This window comes from Aythya ferina (assembly GCF_964211825.1).
Source record: "Aythya ferina genome assembly, chromosome: 12".
NCBI classification, from domain to species: Eukaryota; Metazoa; Chordata; class Aves; order Anseriformes; family Anatidae; genus Aythya; species Aythya ferina.
Window position 1 is genome coordinate 16,155,278 of NC_140308.1, and position 20,155 is coordinate 16,175,432.

The 20,155-nt window shown below is 36.1% G+C and overlaps 1 long non-coding RNA gene across 3 annotated transcripts in view; it reads left to right on the forward strand.

Moving 5' to 3' along the window:
- Nucleotides 1–1,264: 1,264 nt before the first annotated feature.
- Nucleotides 1,265–20,155, forward strand: part of LOC311443324 — an 83,285-nt gene continuing 64,394 nt past the window's right edge. Inside the window, exons 1-3 of one of the 3 annotated variants that reach the window (XR_014697218.1) lie at nucleotides 1,265–1,349; nucleotides 1,454–1,556; nucleotides 8,415–8,564. This is a non-coding gene — a long non-coding RNA (uncharacterized lncRNA). Of the gene's footprint in view, nucleotides 1,350–1,453; nucleotides 1,557–8,414; nucleotides 8,565–9,043; nucleotides 9,906–9,925; nucleotides 10,085–20,155 lie in introns of those variants that run through there. The other 2 variants (XR_014697219.1, XR_014697220.1) reach the window with 2 other exon arrangements.

The window sequence follows — 20,155 nt, forward strand, 5'->3', positions numbered from 1 at the left end:
ATATTTGTATGTATAAAATTATATAAACAACCCCTTTCTAATATAAAAACTTTGCGTTCTGTAGTAAAATCAGTTTAAGATTGGGTTGTTGAGCCTGCAGAAGAGAAGATTCCAGGGAGGCCTCACAGAGGCCTTCAGTACCAAAAGGGGGCTACTGGGAAGCTGGGGAGGGGTTTTTGTCAGGGGGTGTAGTGACAGGACAGGGGGAATTGTCTCAACTAAAAAAGGGTAGATTTAGATTAGGTATTAGGAAGAAATTACTGTGAGGGTAGTGAGGCCTTGGCCCAGGCTGCCCAGAGAAGCTGTGGATGCCCCATCCCTGAAGTGCCCAAGGCCAGGCCAGATGGGGCTGTGGGCAGCCTGGGCTGGTGGGAGGTGGCAGAGGTTTGCAATTAGATGGTTTTAAGGTCCCTTCCAACCCAAATCATCTACGATTCTATCATAAGGTTAGTAAGATTGACTGAAATGCTACCTTTCAAGTCTATTGCCCAAATAAGCCTATGAATGTGCTATGTGTCTCATTCTCCACTTTGGTGACAACATGGAGTGACAATTAAATCAGTAGTCTCAACTGCAATTTGTGATGAAATGAGTGCTCTGGTTCTTCAGGATTAACAGTCCTTCCTATATGCAAATTATACTTCTTACAGTGAACTGAAATGCCAAGAAGTTTGGGTTAAATTAAGTGAGACCTTATCTGCATATCCTTCATCTCCTCTCCCAGCTGTTGAACACTTTTTGCCTACAAAAATACTTGCTAAGACGTATTAAACTTTCTTCAAAAGTACTAAATCACTGAAGCAAGGGAGATGAGCTGCTTCCAGAAGATACCTGAGGGTAATAAACACTAGAGGGCGATGTTGTAAAAGGAATTAAGGCCACCGCTGCGTAAGGGAATGCGGTACACAAGATTTTCCTGACGACTAGTAGGGAAAAATGTGAGAAACCAGTATTACATGTAGAAGTTTTCGAATTGGAAAAGCTATATATTGCTAACTATCAAGGCTTTAATGCACATATTTTTTTTTTCAGATGTTATAATTGAATGCCTCAAGTATTATTCTACATAGTGCTTAAGTTCTGAAGCACTTTGTTGTCATTGCTGCATTGTAACCAGTGCTTGTAGGCCACTGCTGGGCTATCTGTAACACTAAGCTATGGAAGCTGTATTTATAAGCAGACTTCCTCTGAGTCTTGACTGTGTTGAGCTCTTGCGTAACATTTTAGAACAGCTTTAGTGTTAAACATGGCTCCTAAAGGGTACAAACTACCTACTAAAAATAAAGAAGCTCAGCAGGACAAGGTAAGGGCAGTGACCTGATGGAAGATCCTATTTGGAGACCTTTCAGGTAATACATGTTGCCTCTGGACTCTGGATACTTTGAAATTTACAGTAATTATTACTACTTTTTTTCCTGTAATGGCTGAAAAACATATTTGTGCTTTGCTTTAGAGAAATGTGATGGGAGCACTCTCGGAAGAGTTCAGTATAATGCTGAAGATGCACATTTTTTTGGATGTGAATAAATTGAACGGCTGTGTACTCCTCTTCAAATGTAAGACATATTTCTAAATTGTGGTTAAAAATCATCACAAGTTACTCCATTAGATGATGATCCTTAACAAACCGGAGAGAAACAACTTCAGGGCTACCATTGAAAATTCAGATTGAAAATCAATTTTAATTCATTTCACTTTTACGGTGGAGTAAGAAAATTAATTACTTTTCAATGCGTGGTGGTATGGTATGGCTAGATGATAGCATTAAGAAGCTAAATTCTTCAAATGAAATACTTATACCAGAGCAAAATGACTGATGTTTTATTCATGATTTTTTGCATACAGCTCTAGAAAACTCCAAAAGCCATGAATCCTTGCAAGCAGACTTTGTGACTGCAACCCATTTCCTGTATCTGTCAAGCAGTTCTGCAGGAAGAAGTGATCTCTAATTAAAATAAATTTGTCATCTATAAAGTATACGAAAATTTACTTAGAGGTTGTCATAATAAATATTTTCTTACTGCTTTCCTTGATTCATTGATCCATCTGACTTCTGTAACTTCTGTCAAACCAAAATTACTTTTTTTCTGATGAATTTATTCTAAGGCATCTACCACAAGTCTCAAGTAATTACTATGAATACTTGCTGTTTATCTGGTCAAATTCCCAGGCCCTGTTGTGATGGGCAAATATTACTCCAAACAGATCATTCAAGAGAAGCCTGTGAAAGACTGAGTGCTACATCTCAGCTGTTCTTTTGGCCTTCGCTAAAACTGCTTTACAATTTTAGCTCCCGGGTCCTGGAATCGTTTCTGTATCTGTAGCTCTGAACTCCTGGCTCCTGATCATGCTTGTTCTGCCCTAGTCTGCTTCCTAGTCCTGGGCCATTTTATTCAAACCTTCTGCAGCTTGTGTTGAACCTCTTGTTATCTGTCTGGCTCCACGTATGTGTTTGAGACCCATGAAATCTCTTGGCTTGCATGTTTTTCACTTTGGCTTGCTCTGGGATGATTGTCTGAAGTGTTGGCATCAGATCCAGTCTGATGAGCTTAAATCTTCTGGTAAAATAGATGTTAGAACTGAGCATTTCTTGCTTGCAATGTTCTTACTCAAGCTGGTTGTGTGTTATGAGCTATGTATTCTGATGAGAAATTGCTTTTTGGATGGCTGGCACTTGCAAATCCATAGTTTATCTAGGACTCCTCTGGTATCTGAAACATTCGTATTACTACGTGATTCCTTAAAGAATGTTTTTACTGCTCTGAAAAACTTTGAGGTGGCTGAGTTCATGGTCACCTGCAGCTTCAGTAGTTACTTGCATGGTGATTATAGTCACTGAGAGGGCTGAAGATTGTCCGGTTTCTGCTTCTCACTTGTTTAAGAAAACATAACTCTTTCGCTTGTTTCAGGTCAGTTTCTTTACAATCCCAAACACCTTACATTCCAGTTGTTAAATATTAAGCATTGATCCTTCTTATTGTATAGTGCTTCTGCATTTTGCACATGTTGTAGGTGGCAGCTTGGTGAGCATCTGTGCTCAGTAAGGTGCCAGACCTCCAGAGCTGAGAGCTGTTGGGGCCAGGCTTCTGTCCTCAGTTTCTCCAAGTGCAAAGCAGTGTTTATAGATATAAGTATTCCACCCCATACCTCACATTTTCATTCCTCTTCCTCTTGTGGTCCTTTGGTACTGAAGCAAGCCATCAATTTGGTCCTTTGGTACTGAAGCAAGCACCCAATTTTCTTGGTCCCTTTGCTGACTCTGGTGTTTGGACACTTATTCAGAATCCAGCATTCTTTTCATTGTTCCTTAATTATTATCTCTTGAAAGACAATAATTTTGAAGTGAAATCTAATTGCTTTTAGTTCAAGCATCTGCTAGAAGATTTCAGTAGATAATGATACTTTGAATTGCTGCAAGCTGGAGTTTGTTACTGATGGCTGGTAAAAGTCCTTGACATATTAGTTTTGGAGTGACATTGACCACTAATAATAGTAAACAGGTTTTCTTCGACTTCTCCATTTATATGTACTTAAGAGTGATCCTGATGCTGTCTTTTAAAACAGATTCATTCTGACTGGAAATGTTCAAGCTTATTAAAAGTTCTAAATTCTTTGGAAGGTTTTAACTCTGTAAAGCTATATCAAAGCTAATCATCAATTGGAGCCAAAAATATTGGAAAATCATTTATATGAAAACGGAAACTGTTATAATTTAAAAAGGTGCAAATGAAACCATACTTTTTCAGAAGGAGATCAATGAAAACCACTTTATTAGAAAATATAAATCACTTTTTAATTTCAGATTCAGTACAGGAAAATGCTCTGGTTTCATCGAAATTGATTGGTACACCTGCAGAGAAAAGCAGCTTTATCATCTCATTATCAGTCAATTAATATTCAGGTCTAAATGTGAATACTGTTGCAGTTAACTGTAAATGAATGATTTTATTGAAGTCTTAATAGACCAGGAAAAGCAGGCTTCCACTATGCTAAATGAGGTCAGGTGGGGGGAAGAAAGTAAAAATGAGTAATTCTGTTAGTGATTTAAACATCTTTTCAGTGTTTCCAGAGCTTTAAATGGACACTTTCTTGAACTGAGCATCCATTTTTTGCTGTATTGAAGTTTCCTTCTGCAGGGTGCTACTACTCATATGGGGAAGCTTCCACATTTAGCCTTTCTGGTATTTAAGTGTAGAAATGCATTTCGTAAACTTGGAATAATATATTTACATACAAAAAAAAGCACTAAATATTGAACAGACTCAGATAATTCAAATTCATCTTGGATGGTACTATTTTCTCCTTCAACATATGCCTTGTTAGCAGTTTGCTGGGATAGTTGGAGAGACTTCTGAGAAGGGAGGGAGTTGGGGAATGACCTTTTCTCCTGCTGTAGGAGACAACTTTCTGCTAGGCCATAAACAGAAGGCCATAAGCTTGCTTCAGTTACGCTTTGAAAGGTTTTAGGATATAAAAAGATGAAGTCAGCTGATCGCAGCTATCATGTTCAATTAGTTTGTGTGTTTCCTTGTTGTGTAGTTATCTCCCTGGGCTTGTAAGTTAGTGCTTTAAATTGGGCTCAAGTGTGGTGAGATTGCCTTCTTTGCACCCAAAAAACAGGGTAAGCAGCAGTAAGCATAAAGCTTTACAAGCAACTGCACAAGAATTAGAAATCGGAAACATGCGGTTGAAACACGGTGTAATCGATTCTTGATCATGGATTTTGTTTTACAAAATAGTGTTGTGCTGCTGGGACACCAGATACTACATATACATAGGTCTAAAAGAATTGCCCTTGATCCCTTTGAATTTTATTTGGTTTGAGAAGACCTATACTGAAACACCAGATATTTTTATTGACTTAAAAAATGTAGAACCAATGAAAACTTTTACTTTCAGAAGTGACCTTTTACAAGTTTGATCTAAAGAAAACATTTTCAATGGGAAATTACTTATTAACTTGATGATCTCTGAAGCTGTTTCTTTTCTCGCTTCTTCTATCCTATTTAAAGCTTTTCTGATGAAGCTACAGTGTTAGTCAAACAACAAAATTGCAGAAAGAAGCCCTCCTCCCCTGGCTGCTCCTGGGATTATTTTGGCTGTAAGTGTGGTCATGGTCATAATGTATAATCAAAACAAACCTAACTTGAGGTTATTTGGATATTATCTTCCTAAACCTTTTCTAGTTCATGGGACTAATGAGCCGGGAAGCCTGTACAGATACCGTTATTATTGCTGCCACCCAAATTCATGCATCCTGACCATATGTTCAAAATCCATAGTCTTCCATTTTGTCTGGAAGAAACTCATCTACTCTTTTAGGTAACAAAAAGACTTTACAAGAGAAGACTCTTGCCACCATATCAGCACCTTACTGTCTGAAGGACAGTATGGTTGTGTGGATGATGCTCCTGAGCTTTTACAGTTTATAGGCTTGCATGTCAGTATGACTACCTGTTTGTTTCTTTAGAGTGCTCTCATATTTCAGAAATATGTGCTCCTGCTGAAACATTGGTTTTACTGTCTGCCTGGTGTATCTGCCAAGCAGTGTACACTGGCATTAGTTAGATTTCTCATGTATGTAAAGTGTGAAAGTTGAAAAGCAAATTGCTATTCGATATATGATGATCCACAAACATGCAACTGCAGATGTAAATCAGGTAGAATTGAATCGTATGGAAGATGAATACATAAAAAGCTCGTTCAATGTCTGCTTTAATCATTAGCAAGCTTTTCCACATGATCCTTAATTATCTCATTTATCTAATCTAGTGAGGCATAAGACACTAACTGCTGCAAGAGGACCAAACAATCGTTAGATTCCTACTCCTATGGATACGATAGGTGGAGTAAGAGTGTAAACTCATTAGAGTCCTTTTTAGAGAGAACCTCTGCAGGCATCTGCTTAAATACACTATTACTGCTGATACTTCCCAGCTTCTTTATTTTTGAATTGCTATAGCAAATCCGGTTATTGATCTGAAGTTCCCCACACTCTATAGCTCTATTGAATGTTCATCAGAGGGAACTTAATCTTCTGCAAAAGATTTGTCATCTTCTTTTCTTCATTTGAAACTAAGGCTTTGTTATCACTGTACTGCATTTGATCTGACTTTTGATATTTGAACTTTTTGCACTAAGTTGTCTGTAGCTCTCTGACCCTCAAAGAGAACGTGTATGCCTATTTCTTCCCGTTTTGTTTTCTTAATATGACTTAGTGACCTGGTCTGACCATATCATATTTAGTCCTGTAATAGGTGAATTCTGAAAACTTACATTTAAATATTTCAAGTTAGTCCATAATTGTGAAATCAAGCTGAGTAGGTTATTCTGCACAAGGGAATTATTCTTTTCCTTGAGAATCTGACGTGTTTTTTTCTTTTTTGAAAGTATTGGTATTAAATGCAAAGTTAATTTTTATTTAACTTTGAACACTTTAGTACATAGATGTTTGTTCTATGCTATCTGTTCTTGTCAAATCCCTTCTAAATTCCTTTAACTTATCAGCATAATTCTGGAATTTGACAAAGCAAAAAATGGGGGAAGGGAAGACAATTATTGTCACTGTGTCCTGAAAGCTCCTTAATGAGGCAGCAGTGAAAGAGATCTTTATTTGTTTTGATTCTAGAGTTCATGGGTGACTGCTCTTAGACTTCAAAAATGCCAAGGTGATCTCGTTGCTTTACTACTGAGCATATGTTGTAATTTATGTGTAGGGATGGTCCAATAATTTCAAAACTGTTACCTAAAGAACTAAGTAAACAGTGAAGAGGAACTTTTGATGGCAGGAACTTAGACATGTAACTGCACATGACCACCACTATCCCACAAATGCCTTTGGCAATTCAGCCAAAGCCAAGTTTAACCTTTTGAGCATTTCTGGTGTAATTTGTTTGTTAAAATAAACAAAACCTATTGGAGATATGCTGGAAATTGCAGCAGTATCTCCGTTTTCTTCCTCCAGAAGTATTTTAGATTTATTCTTAATGGGCTGGGAGGCTGTTATTTCCAGATAACTGATGTGTGGCAGTAATGTGTGTACTGGTGGTGTTCCCACTCAGAAGTGCTGAGTGACTTACTCATTTTCACAGCCTCAATACGTAATACAGGCAGCCAACCTAATGGGTCATGGGATCATTGGACAGATCAGTACAACATGTATCTAATTCAGTGTTTACCTGTGCCTTCTGTAATAAGCTGTGAGCTAAGCATCTGCTTAGTGCTTTCTTCTAATCAGTATTGTCAGAAAACCTGTTGATCTAATTAGTAATATATAGATTAAAGCTGTGAGCATGTAGCCTGCAGAACACTTAAGGGCTAATAAAGACCCTATTCCCTCCTGTCCTGTTCCATGCTGCCCCTGCCCCTTTCTGTCGTGGCTGAACAGAGTTGCCACGCAGTCAGCATCTTCCACAGAAGTACCTTTTCAGGTGTACTAGTTGACTGTTTCTACCATGGCACATCAGGGTGCATAAGCTGTATCATGCCATATTGTGTACCATGGTATGTCAAAAACAATGTGATGCATTAAAGAAGAGATTTTAAGAACTGCTACATTATTAAAGCTAATCAGAGAAGTTTTCTATGTTACGAAATATCTACTTTCCTGTTTCTAACTTGAGTTTCATAAAGAAATTGTAGAGAAAACCCATGTGCTTGTTTTCATTTTTAGCTTTGAATTAAATGGTGCAAATGTAAGCTGTTTCAGAATCAGATTAGGTATAAAAACTACTGGAGAATCAGGCTCTTGTGAGTATTGCAGCCAGCTGCTGACTCAACGTAACTCCAAGACTTTCCTAGTCTTGACAAATGGATTAAAGTGTCCATGAATTTGGAAGTGAATGTGAAAAATCTCTGGCAGTTGGCAGTTAAGACAGTTAAATCACTGTACTCAATGTTTGCCATTATTCCTGATCATATTTTCATAAGTATAAAACCAGTGGCAGGGATGAGTTGGAGTCTGAATTCTGTGAACCAGCAGCTGGGACTGTCTAAAGCTTATTTAAAACAAAGAAACAAAATCCAACCCATCAAGGTTCTATTTTCAAGTCTGTCTTTTATGTACAAAATTTATACATATAAATGTGTACATATTTACATAGTGTATATTGATAATTTCAAGTAGGAAGAAGGGGAGGACAAAAAAACATCATAAGCATAATCTTTTTTCATTAAGTTTACCTCAAGCCACTCATTAATTGCTGCCCATAGCATTTTTTTAGTCTACCTCAATTAAAATAAACAATTGATATGGGAATAGATAGGTATGGAATAGTGATGACAAATGTACCTGCATTAGCTACGTCTTGATTTGTATTTGATTAAGCATAAGTTAACAGATCTCTGGAACCTGTTGATGTTCTTTGAATCAAGATATAAGATAGATTTTTATTTTTTTTTTCCCCTGGTACTAGAGCTTTGTGTTGTCTCTGCTTCGGGTGGACTGTGACAAGAACTACTGAACTATAATGACTTCAGGTCATTATAAGAAAGACAGCAACTACTTCTCTACACGTTCAAGTTGAAAGACAATTCTGGTCAGAAGCTTGAAATCACAGATCCCAGTAAGTTGTGATAGTCTACTTGGACTTCTCTGAATCTGAGCTAAGTTATTTACCTATTTGCTCTAGATATTTCCTATGTATAGCTAATCTGCTGCTTTATTCCTTTCCTTGCATCTCTGCAGCTTCTTTTATGCATTGTTGTTCTCAGCTTTACACTGTGCTCTGAAACTCCTAAAGAGGCAAAGTAGTATTTACTACTTTGCATAATGGAAGCAAGTGTTAGGGAGCTACATTGGAGGACGGGAAGAAGCATCACGACTCTACTCTTCTAGCTTTCAGTTCCCTTATATCTATCTGTAAATCTATTCTGTTTTTCCCATTCTGCTACTAAGCCAGCAAAAAATAGTCCTTTTTTTTTTTTTTTTTTTTTTTTTCTTCTTCTTCAAGGGGTGACCTAAATCCTATGACTTTAGTAAATTTCAAAATTATTTCAAAAATCATCCCGTTTTTTTTTTTCTGGTCTAGTAGAATAAACTGAATACGTTCCTCTGAGTCGAAACAAGGAGCACAAATTTGATTTCTTAATGACAAGTAGGATTCTCTGTTCCCTTTTTCTTTTTTTCCTCAATGATCTTGATATTACAGATATATGTCCTTCCTGTCTCTCCTAAGATCTGATTACTAAAGAAATGGGTGTTGTTATAAACTTACTCTTCCAGTAGTTATCATCCACAAAAGGGCCTGCTTTTAAACTGTTGGAAACTTGCAGCAACAGTAGCTCCATATAGGTTTCTGACAAGATCAGGCCCCAAAATTCATTTCTTAAATCTTAATAGATCAGAAACTAATTTAGCTTAAACAAATGAACAAAAAGCCCCGAAGGTGATGCTCTTAGTTGATGATAACTCACTGCAAGCTTTTCCCATTTAAGAGCAGAAAATAAAGAGCATTTTGGGAATCTGTGTGGAAACTACTTAAATAATCATTGCTCTAGCTCAATGTATGAAGTATAACGTAGCAAATCTTGCATTGTTACTTTTTTGATTTCATGCTGACTCTACTGGAAAAAATGTGGTGGCTATCTGAATGTTATGGTTCAATAACATTGTTTGTGCTACAATGTGATGTAAACAAATCCAACTAACCCATTGCTTTTTTGTACACATGAATCCATTTGTATACGTAGGTGTATATTTGTGATAAAATATAAACTAAATATAATATTTAGGTACTGCTTGAAAAGAATATCCAGTAAATCTTGGCAAATGCCAAGGAATAAACTCACAAAATAGGTAACACATTTTATCCTCTGATTAGGTGGCAACACCTGTATCTACAGCCACAAAAACAATCATCTGCCTCTAGTTACATCTGACACTATGACAGGGGATCCTAAACAAGGTTTGTTGTATTGATTTTGCTTTTATGTGTTGGATTAGCAATGTATTTGAATGTAAGGACCATGATATTGCTACATCATATCCAGTAAAATCTAGTTGGACTAATACTTCTCAAGGAATGCACGTATGTTATCCAACCACATAGGAGCACAGGTGATATAGTAGCATCAGTTACATAAAGTAAGTTACTGTGCCACCACAGTTTCTGTTGGCTTATTGGCTTTATTTCTATGGTAGAAAGAAAATCCCTTTTTATTTATTTTTTATCAGGTTATCATGAGCATGACTGACTTTGAACAGTTTTGGTCATGTTGCCTGTAGGGGGATTATAGTGCTGTTAAACCAGGCTCCTACATTGTTTGTTCAATTAAGGAGCAGGAACAAATGTTTTAAACAATAAAAAAAAAAAAAAAACCCACAGACACACACACAGTCAAACCACCAACCTCAGCTTATATTAGAAACCTCATTTATCTGTTGTTCAGGAAAACAGGAGCAGTAGACACAAGTTTACTAGAATCCTCAGGAATTTAATTAAATTTGTGACCTGGTATTTTGTAAACATGTATTCATACAACTCTGAATTGATGTTTTTAGACCCTAATGGAAGAACTGTATTGATATCTAACTGCTGCTGGATGCAAAGGCTTTACCTGCAGATTAGGGTTGGATTTTGTTGTGTTTTTATATATTTTCCCTTTTATTTTCTTCACCTTTTATGATCTGTAATACTATCTGTATCTTCCTGATGCTGAGCTGGAAGATGCTGTTTAGGTTGTGAAGCTGTAAACCGACATTTTTCTAAAATATCTGTAACTTATTTTTCCCTAACTTGAGCAGTGTTGATGCAATGGTTTTTCCCTTGAAGGTAAACAATACACTGTTATTTAAAATCACATGTTAGTGGACTTGCAGTATTTGAAATTCCTGTGGGAAAAAAAGAGCTAAATATATTGAATTGCTCTGTATAGCACAGGTAGCTGTCAGTCACATGGTGCTACATATGATAAGGCACATCTTCAGACTTCTAAAAACTTCTTTGGGAATTTGTAGGGTAAAATGACTTGAATCCTGTTGTTTGTCTTCCAACTGAGTTGGAAGACGATCTTAATTTGACTGTCCTACACCTAATGTAAGTGAGCACTTTGGCACTCATCTTTCTTAATCTGAATAAAAGTTGAAGGTACTCTGAACCTTACAGCATCAGGCTGTTGTAAAGCGAAACATTTATTGACAGGTTTCAACTGGAGTTTTGTGACTCAGTTTGTACATAGGTGGTTGTGGAAGAGAATTGTTTTCTGGTAGTAATATACTACAGTTTGCAGTGTCTCAAACAAAAGTCATTGTTAATTTCTTAGCAGATAAGATGAAGTAAGTGTGTAACAGGCAGTCTGTCTCTAGCAGTCAAGTTTATTTGAAATACATGTATACATAGGGGCAATGTCTTTTAAATTCTGTCTTCTGCTGAAATGGATTATTTGTTTTAGAGAACTTGACCTGTTAATAGGTCTCGATATTTTACAGATTTCAGGCTACATGTTTGTAAGTAGAATTTAGGTGAAAAAGCAAATCTGTTTTGTCATCTTGACTTTGGTTTCAGATGTTATTCCCTCGCACTCATATACAACAGTTAGTGCGGCAGTAGAAATGTGTTTTTTATGGTGCTGGGTGTAATTACTTAATAGTTCCAGGGGATTATAGTTAATGGTAATGGTCACTTTTTTTCCTAGGAGCAAGACATACCACTTCTTAAAACATTTTGCCTTGATTTGCATCTCCTTGGTAGAACTCATTCTATTATCAAGGGTGGATGGAACTTGAGAGAATCTGGTATTTTAAAGAGTTGCATGACAGACCAATACTAATGAAATAATATAGTGTGAATCCTTTACAGATTTCTCACCTATGTAAGGCATCCATTCATTGTTTTCATGCCTGAAAGCAAGATATTAAGATGTGAATCAAGTACACTAAGCTCTAAGGCAACTCTAGTTAAGTGGCATTATATTAGATGGCATTTAATGTAGAAAACAATGCTTTTTTTATGGGACTTGCAGTAGTTAGTGTGGTATGGACATAGCAAATCTGTATTCATGCTGCAGAAGTCATCATTTCAATGCTGTATGGTGTTCTGTGAACCTAAGTGCTGTGAGTCTTGGCTCTGATCTTTACTTTTGCTAGTTATATGAAATTAATCTTAACAGCTGAGTTAATTGGAAAGAAAAATGACATCAAAACCAGAAATAAGCTTAATGAAGTCCATCAAGTAATTTAATGATTACATAATTATATTCATTTAAATTCAGGAGTTGATCACTCCAAAATTAATTTTTGCTATCTTTATACTCTTTAAACACATTTATTGTTGAGGTGAAGCACCATTTTAATTTCTGATCATCATTCCACCTTTTTTATTATAAAAAGAATGATATGTTTGAGTGAATTTATATGACCATTATTAACCTTTTAATAGAAAGTCTGTTTGGTGGGGAGATGACTGCAGTTTAATGGACTTAACAATAGTGCCCTAACCAAAAGGGAAAATTGAATGAGCCAAAATATATGGTAAAAGACCTTAATTGCTTACATTTTAATAATCAGGGCCAGACTTCTGGCTGACCTCTACTAGCTGCTCTCTTAAGTGTACAGATTTTGTTCCTATATATGCAGCAGCAGGCACAATGCCGTGATTCACATTGTCCCGTCATCATTCTGTTTCCTTTCTGTATCTTTGTTAGTGTCGTTTTTCTGCTCTTTAACTAAGTTGAGATGTGAAGATTGTCTCAAAAGTTTCTATAATTATGTTGCTGTTGTAATGCTTCAGAACTACATGTAAGATCTGATAAGTGACAAGGCTTAGAGAAATGCTTTAAAACGGTAGGAAGATCTTTTCTGTGGAATATCTGAAAGGAGCAATGTAAAGCAACAATTGTGAAGGCCTTCAGTTAATTCTCTTTTCTGTTTACCATTTCTTGTAAGATCACACAGATATGGAAGTCTCATGTAACCCTATTCCAGAAAGTTTTATCTTGGTATGTTTCAATTTTGCTGTTTATGCTGCATAAATTTGCATTTGTTTAAGCCAGCAGATAAGAACACTGCATATCAAGGCTTTAAGTAATTGACACTACAGAAACCCTGAGCTGGTACGTGTAAGTGTACCAGTCTCTCCCTGTTCCTTCAGTGCCTCCCCCTACAGTGTGAAGCTACCTGCAAGCAGCAGAGAGGTTTCACTGAGGTTCCTAAAAATATCTTAAGCTCAGGGAAGATGAATGTTTTACCTTTTGTTTCACAGAGCTGTGTAATGAAGCAGTAATGCATTTTGTTTGGGCAGGAAAGTGCTTTCAGCTATGCCCAAGTCTGTAGAACAATTTTGTGCAGGAACTAAAGAGTTGTAAATCTTCCTGTCCCAAGTGCAAGGAACAACTTGTTTCATCTTCTCTTCATAAACACAAATGTATACCTATTATACATTAAAAAAACTACAAAACTGCCAAACGTCACATTGCATGTATAGTTCTCTCCCTGAGTAGCAGATGAAGCCATGACCTGTGTTTTTTTTTTTGTTCACCTGAGACACTGCTTAAAAGATGCTTGAGCAGCAGTAGAAATATTGAATCTGTATTGAAAGGAATGTTTTACTGGCAAACAACTTGTAAGAGCCGGAATGCTGCAGTGTTCTTGTGTTGGTTTTATGGATTCCTCAGTAATCGAATCATGTATTTTATTTTTGCCACATTGACTTCATGGTTTGCTATGCATAACCATTATTTGATCATGACAAAGTTAGTTTTTCACGATGCAGCAGGAGTTTGTTGTGTACTACGATACTAGCTGGTTGCTGGCTGAACACTTGTAGCAGTGAATATTTCATTCTGGGACTGATTCCGCGTAGATCTTCAGTATCATAAGTGTACAAGTATTTGTTTCTCATCAAACCTGTGAATTGTCCTTCACAAATTCTGCTTTGGATGTCTTGGTTGGGACATCACCAGAAGGTTGAACTGAAATATTTCAATGCAAGACTTTGAACTGGGAAGAACTGTTTGGGAGAAGGAGTTTAAGACAAGGTGTTGCTTGGTTTTCCTTTGTTTCTTTCTTTCTCTCTCTCTCTCTCTCTTTTTTATTTTTATTTTTAAACACTTATTTTCTGCATTCTTCTTCCCCCCAAATAATAAGGCTAAATGTGAAAAATCCTTTCCTGTTTAGTTCCAAAGCTACTTCTTTTCTTCTGCTTGATTAAAAATATCTGTGGGAGAGGTAGTTAGTCTAGTGTAGAAAGTCAGACTCCATAGACATTCCATTACAGTTGTGGGCAACGTTTAGTATCACTTCTACTTTCTGTTAGTGCTGTTTGCTGCAGGAAGAAAGTAACATTACGTTGTATGACTTGAAAAGGAGATTTGTTGTAATAATAGAAGAAAAATTGTGCATTTAAAAAAACAATAATTTGAGGAAAATTGGATAAAATGATACAGAATAGGGGTGCTGTTTTTTATAGTGATTGGAAATTGTTCCTGGCCAACTTAATGGGTGCTGCTGTTCGATAGACTCAAAAGAAACTTATTTAATGGAAATAATGCAGCTGATAGTTACACAATAATGAGCTGGTCCACCTGCCTTTCAAACTGGGAGAAAAGTACAATGACATGAAAATCACTGTTTAGGAATATCTACATTTCATGTATTTAACTGGCATTTATTCAATGTAATGTTGGCTTAATACTATAAAACTGAGTCTGTTTTGACAACATATAGTTTTATGAAACTGGATTGTGCTTTGTAGGTGACTGCATGCTAATTGAAAATGTATGGAAGATTAAAGGCTGTGTCCACTGTTTACACAGAAGAAATCTGTAAACTGCCAACCTTACTTTCATTTTGTTACAAAAACAATCAGAATCAGAGGATCAGATATAGAATGGCATGTTCTGTTCTGTTTAATTGAGACAGGCTTCATGTTAGGAATCCTAGAAGCCAAGTAAAAAAGGCTGGGGATCTGACACCCCTTCCAGTATTGATTGGCAGAAGGACTAAATTTCAATTTTTGTAATGACAGGACTCACTAAAGTGTTTTGATTTATAGGTAAATTTGTTGTTATTGCTAGATCTGTTATTATTGCTGTTTCTTGTAAATATGTACGATACTCTTTTATTGAATAATCTTCATAAAAGTCTAGACAAGAAATTCTATAAACCATTAGGTAGTTCTCCTCAGAATGACTCAAATTATTAAGTTTTAATGGGGCTTTAAAATCCTAAGTATACGCTATTCCCAATGTAGCTTATCGTAAGTTCTTTAAGTGCAGTTCTGCTTTTCTTTTGTTTTGAAGCGTACATAGTCATGACAGCTTTGTGCACAAATATTCAGAAACTTAATCATCTGTAATTATTGCTTTTGGGTTTCCCAAATTTAATGTGGTTTTACTGCACTGTTAGAGATTTTTTTTTTTTGTTTTCCTCTAGCATTTCACTTATTTTCAAAATTCACAACTGTATATAATTTTGTGAATTTATTGGGCCATTTGAATTTGTGTGTTTTCTAATGGTCTTTTTTTTTTTTTTTTTTTTTTTTCTAAACTGCTTCTTACACAGTTTATGCTTTATACTTTTTACATTTTTCTTCCAGGACCAGTGAGTGTTTTTTTTTTATAAAATGGAATTAAGTGTAATTTTAGATGAGTACAGTGTAGAAATGACAGATGCATTAAACAAGATGAAATTGCTTGTTCACTGTCATATCAAGATTCTGCGGCAGAAGTGGAGGGGAAAATGAAGGAGTCTTGTCATTCAATTCCATCTGATGTGTGAACTTAATAGTAAATAAATATAATAGTAAATACTAAGAAGGACTGAATTATCAGCATAATTAAAACGTTTCAAACCCCCAGCAGTCAGGAATGCTGTAAGTGCATGTTTCCTGTATTTTATGTAAATACAGAAAATTATCCACTTTGCAGGAAATCTGATGTTACAGCATTTAGAGAATCATGTTCTTATGGAAAACACTCTTCATTTTGTACTTATTAAAATAATATATATATATATATTTAAAAAAAGACTAGTTACACGAAGCTAAAACACAAGCAAAAGAGTTCTAGAAATGCAACAGTTTGACAAGGATAAAAAGCAATGTGAATGTGTAAAGTATTAGTGCAGCTTGAAGAGCAGAGTATTTACTTAATTCAGCAGTAAGAACAGTATTTGTGCCAGCACTTCTTCCCCAGAACTGGGGCCAGAGTTAATCTTATTTTCTATGCAGTGTTAGATTTCCATATGGAAGATTTTTGTGTGTATAATCCCTGTGCACTGCTTATTAAGAAACTATGGTGGAAAAATCTGTTGTGTAAGGACTCCACAGTTTCCTTGAGGGAGCAGCATGGTAGAATGCTCTTTATTTGAGGGACCTTAAATTACGTTGAAATTTCAGCTTGCCCCTATTTCTACTACAGATTTTCAGGCATAACAGTTTAAATATCTCATGCTACTTGAAAAAATCACACTCAGTGTCAAATGTGTTGTAAGGTGATAACCTTTTTGTAAAAATGAATAACCACCTCTTAAAAGAGAGTGCTTATCACCTCAATTTTACTTTTCTCTGGTTGTAATGTGAGCATCAGTAGAACATTCTCTGTAAAACATCTCTAGTACTTTGTACAGAATGACAGTAGTTTTAAGCTAGATAACTATTAATAACTCTTAATTCAATGAAACTGGCCCTCTTCTTGGTTGCAGTTTACCTGGCCAGAGCTTCATAGATCAGTACCTATGTATTCTGAATTATTTCTTAAAGTTGTGGTTTTAAATTTTAATTTCTATTAAGTAGAGTGATTTTATTGTTAACTGCTATTGGCTACCTCAGCTATTCCTGTTCAAACATGAAAGATGCAACATATGTCTGGGGCTGGAACAAAGGGAAATGAAGTTAGGAGGTTGCTTTCTGAACAGTGTTTAAACAGTTTATTGAATTCTTGGGCAAACTGTATTCACCTAAGTGTTGGAGAAGTTGATTCTTAGTGAAGCTAAGATATTGATGTTCTAAAGACTTAAAAATTTAAGTTCTAATTCAAAATATTTTTAAGATTTTTTTTCTTTTTTTTTTTTTTTTTTTTTTTTTTTTTTTTTTTTTTTTTCAGTAGAGCCTTACTTTTATAGAGCCTGAAGACAGTATTACCACTGTGGTGCCTCTGTCCTTAGTACACTAGTGGAGACTAGATGTTAAATTTTGTTTGTGTCTGTTCTTTCAAGTATTTGTTTTGAGCACATTTCCCTTAAAGCACTTAATGGTAATCATGGCATAAGGAAAGCATATTGTTTATCTATTTGGAAGTCAATAATGGCTGTTCTATGGGTGAAACCTGAAAGATCAGTCTGTGCTGAACTCTAAAAAATATATTTTATAATGATGTCATAATAAACTGACATATTGTCAACTACTGTATTTCTCCCTCAGTTGTTCTGAATAAAAAAATAAATGAAGTAGTTAAGTGTCTGTTCCCCAAATATTCATGAGTCTGCTATAAGAGAATCTTTCAGGGAGCAAGGTCTTAAACCTCTCCTCTTCCACTGTTGGTGTGGCTGCTAGTGGTGTGGGCCACACCGCTGCTACCTTGTAGACTACATAATACAATTTTGTTATGTTTTTCCTGTAAGGTATCTTGCTATCTACAAGAAATATATGGAAACTATTTACCAAATTGCTCTGATGAAATAATTCACTAGCTACTGTTGTTACTTTATTTTTCAAGCAAATACTGATAACTGTCCTAGCAAGTTTCCCACCTCAGCTTTTCTTTACTTTGGGAGGGGGAAGAGGGTGGGGAATTACAAAACAAGCAACCTTTGCATTTGTAGGGCATGTCCAGCATAGCATGTCTGGAAAAATATTACATTAGCCTATATTAAAGATGTTACCTAATATACTGTTCAGTCTGGAGCTAACTATGCATTACTACATTTCTTTGAACTTGGAAGTAATTTTAATTTTTTAAAGGCAGCTTTGAACAGAATACCCCAGAGATCAGTTAGCATTCTGCCTTCACTGCTGCACAAATTATTTTAGGCGTTTTTGATCCACTTCCATTCACAGTTAACAATGTCCCTGACACTTAGAAAGCTTATAAATGAAAAAAAAATCGAAGGTGAACCTTCAAAAGTTAATGTGAACATGAGTTTTAACAAACATATTCAAGGGGTTCTGAAATGACAGGCAAAATCATCAAGTGTAAAAAGCAATGTTTAAAAAATAAAGGCTCTTTGTTCCTCATATGATGGTATTCACGTACCTTGTCAAACAGTTTATGTACTGTATCAGGTACGTTTTTAAATAGCTTCAGTCATTTTCTCCCACCACGTTCAGCTCTTGTGCTCTTAAAAGTAGTTTCACAACACTGTAGAATTGAAAGGGCAAAAAGATGCAAAAATAAGAAGTGATAAACATGTATTCCATGAGGTTAGTGTTAGATTCTTGCAGTTACTAAAGTTGTAATAGTTGGCAATACTTTTTCAATTTCTGAAACCTTGCACTCTTTTGGAAGTGACTCGAAGTACCCTGGTAGGAGTGGGTCCAACACTGACTGGAGATGTTGGTAGTTTGGGGTTATGTGTTTTGCATAGTCTGGCGCGTGGCGCGTAAACAAAGATCTGGTTCATGCTAATGGAACCTAAAGAACATATTTTATTTTTTTTCTGAATTTAGTCATAGTGATCCTAATATTAGTTTTTCTAGCTGGTCACAGTGTAAAGATGCTTCTCTTATATATCCTTATTTTACCATTTTAATGGAAATTGCATCAGACGACTGTACTCTGACTTTTTTCATGATTTACACCACGCAAAATTTAACTGCTTACTTCTGATATATAATATTCCAATGTTTAAAAAGTCATGTTTGTTGCATTCAGGGGTGTAGCTGAGTAACTGTTATGGGTCTGCTTGGATTCAGGGTACTGAACTGTCACAATCACAGATTCACCAATAATGCATTAACCGATATCCGTCTGGTCAGATTCAGAGCACTGAACTACCACGGTCATGGATGCACCAATAATGTATCACGCCCTTACTCTAGTCGCGTTCAGTGAGAACTATCATGGCTAGGAACAATGCAGTTAAGTAATTCATTACAGCAAAAGGTACACAGGTTCTTTGGATTGCTGGCAATAATTTACTGTCTGCAAAAGCAAGGTAGCATGCATGAAATACACAGGTGCACAGCCTGGATATTACCACGTTAAAAGGCAGAAAGACTCTGTAGAGATTTACAAGTTTCTGCAGAGACACCCAGTATAACCAAGTGTTCAAATCTCACCCAAAGGTGTCACAATGAGGGGAGAAGAGAGGCTCAGCCCATCGACTGATCCCAGAAGTCAGGAGGTCCTTGTGATGGTATTTCCTCTGATGATGGTAACTTCCCTCACATTCCCTCTCTTAGGCCCATTGATATTATTTTCTATCTTTTAGGTGGAGCTTGAGTGACTCTAGTCAAGCATATCTTAGTTATGATTGGTTTCCTAGTCACTCTATGCAATTACACCACAGTGTTTCACTTGGTTGCTTTTTTTTTTTTTTTTTTTTCACCAGAAAATGTCCTTCTCAGGCATACTTATCTGTTTTTGAAATGTAAGTTGTGTGGAGCTGTTTGTGAATTTGCAATATGCTCTGTATTATGAGGAATGTTATACTATTGCATGTTTTTTTTTTTTTTTTTTTTTTGAAAAGATGTTTTCACATTGCGATAAGACTATATGGAAATTGCAGGTTAAATGAACTTCATTGAAAAACAAACCCAAATTTAACATATTCATGCTCTGTGTAGTCCCTTCTGGTACCTGTTGAAGGAATCTGCATGAATAAATCGAAGGAATATGATCAAGAAAATATACAAGTGGTATGAATGAGTTCGAGAAGAACACGTATTTAGCATCTGCCCTCTCTCTAATTCTTTCACCTAATTTGTGTGTTCAACAATGAGAAACTTGTGTTCTCCATGGCAACCCTTTCATTTTGCCCCTTCATTTCCTAGTATGTAAAATGGAAACAGAAAAATATATCGCATATTTCTGCTTTCCCTTCACTCTGCCTATGCCCACACTTCTGAAATCTGTGTAGAATCATTTGACTAGGAAGAGATGTCTTCAGCTCTTGGTGTTGCTATGCTATACGTGTGCCTGAAGTAGATTGTTTGGGTGCCCTCTGTTTCACAGGTCTTTTGCCAGAGTGTGAAGGTCTTCTCTTCTGTAAGAGACATAC